Source organism: Cornus florida, unplaced genomic scaffold (genome assembly GCF_030987335.1).
Source record: "Cornus florida cultivar Cherokee Brave unplaced genomic scaffold, ASM3098733v1 CherokeeBrave_3.0.0_Hap2_Chr05, whole genome shotgun sequence".
NCBI lineage: Eukaryota > Viridiplantae > Streptophyta > Magnoliopsida > Cornales > Cornaceae > Cornus > Cornus florida.
Genome location: NW_026775575.1, coordinates 39,376,784 through 39,379,075, shown reverse-complemented (window position 1 = coordinate 39,379,075; position 2,292 = coordinate 39,376,784). Strand labels below are relative to the sequence as shown.

Below are 2,292 nucleotides of genomic sequence, written 5' to 3'. Positions count from 1 at the left end.
TTCAGGAATCTTGTCAACATGAATGAAGAATTTCCAGCTATCAATCCTAATAGTAGAGATATGGTGTGCTGGACTGTCTCCTACAGGCAAGTTCAGTTTGAAACATGCCTATAATGCACTCCTACCTCTTGCCCCACTGTCTTCTTGGAACAACATTATATGGTTTTCCAAACACATTCCGAGACGTGCCTTAGTCACTTGGCTTGCTCTTCACAATAGACTCTATACCATAGACAGATATTTCATAGGTCACAGAAGAGACTCTATCCTCTGCCCCTTGTGTATGAGTGAGATGAAACCCACGAGCATTTGTTTTTTAAATGCAGCTTTTTTTCGTACATTTGGGATTATGTTCAACATACATGTGGTTTTTACTGTGGTGAGCATAGCCATATCTTCATAGCCAGATGGATTGGCCTAATGCGCATTCTTGTTCATTCCCGTTTATTTGTTCAAGGAAAAAGTTGCCGGAAGAATTGAACAAGAAGAAGTTGAGTATCTGCTCACACCTGCTTCCCGGCTTCTCGTAAAGAACCATCCCATGAATTTGTCACCATTTTTGCTAGCCATGCTTGATCCGACTGTAACAATTCCATGGCACTTTATGAGCACTTGGTTCCAAAATGAGGATCAAACCCCATTTTACACGGTTAATGGGAGGACATTTTGGGACCATGCTGGCCACGAACCGGTGCCGAACAATTTTATCAATGAAGCCATGGCTAGTGATGCCCAGTTGGTGGCTGGTGTATTGGTTAAAGAGTGTAAGGGAGTGTTTGAAGGGTTGAATTCATTGGTGGATGTTGCGGGTGGCACTGGGACTTTGGCCAAGGCCATTGATGAGGGACAAGGATCCTCTCCGTGCTGGACCTCTCCTGCACAAAATTTTACTCGTGGGTCCAATTTATCAATTCAATCTCAACCATTAAATTCTGTATAGGAGAAGTCCAGCGTTGGAGAGAATCCAGTGGGAGGCATTCCCACACTTAAAGTGCACAGTGCTTGATCTTCCACATGATGTTACTAACTCGCGAGGGACTAAAAACTTAAAACTTTCTTGGAGGGGACATGTTTGAGGAAATTCCTCCAGCAGATGCAATTTTACTCTCAAGGTATAATATATATAATCATCTGTACGTAGCATATATATATATAATATAGATGCTGTATTAGTCCATAATTTTATAGTGGCAATTTATCAAACTAATGATTTTTGTACGTAGATTGAATTTGTTTGATCATGCACATTATTATCATCGCGCCATTTTATGCCATACATGCATGGGAACAAGAAAATCATTAATTAGACTTTCTCTTTTGTTTTAAATTCTGACCTTTGTCTGATTATTTACTTTATATCATTGCACTATTTTCATAGAACATCAAGGCTCGACCTTGGAGCCTCGTTAAGTTTTAGGTCTCAAGTTCGATTCCCCTTAAGTGCGAACAATTCCTTGGAGCACAACCGCGGACATAATCTGAGTTTTACCCGATTCGCATGAGGGTCGCTTTACAAGGGTTTCATGGATTAGTCGGAACAAAGTCCCGAATATTCCAATTAATCGAGGAAAAAAAAAAACTCTTAGCCAATAAATAATAGTAGCTACTATTAGTCATTCTTTTTAGTTCAACTATTGTGGCGACTCACACTTTCCTCAATTTCCATTGGACTGTTGGACAGGTTGTTATCTAGTAGGTGAACTGACGTCATAATAACTCACAAGTTGGATGGAAATTGCATGCATGTGTAATCCAAAATACCTTCTTGGAAAATGTTAAACATCACAAATTATTTAGTGAAATAATAGCTCGTGGCTAATAATGTGACCAATCATATTCAAATAAATATATAATTTTAGATTTAATTAAATAATATTTTATTTTTTGAGAGAATTGGCCCAAGTGCTAAGTGTGACGTTTCCGATTTTCACCGTTTTTCATTTTTTCAAAAAAAAAAAATTATCACCACAAGGGCATTTTCGTCATTTCACGTTTTGCGTATCAGACACCGTGGGGTGTGCCGGGTATGTCGGTTATTCGTTTGGGACATTTCATTGAATTCAACACCCTTTGAAATGCAAGGTTGGTCATTTCTGCAATTTTCTATTTTTCGGGCCAGACGGTCCCGTGTGGGACCTGCTACCAGAATTGTCGTGCACGGGAATTTTAATTAAGTCCATTTGCATAATAATTATTTTATTTAATGTGTCAATTGTGGTTAAGAATTTTTATGTGTATATAGAATTGTGTGAGGTGTAAAATGAGAGTAAAAGAAAAAGAGAAAAGAAAAGA

The 2,292-nt window shown here is 38.4% G+C and overlaps 1 pseudogene; it reads left to right on the top strand.

Annotated features, from left to right (window-relative positions):
* Window positions 1–420: 420 nt before the first annotated feature.
* Window positions 421–1,700, top strand: LOC132309181 (trans-resveratrol di-O-methyltransferase-like; annotated as a pseudogene).
* The last annotated feature ends 592 nt before the right edge of the window (window positions 1,701–2,292 follow it).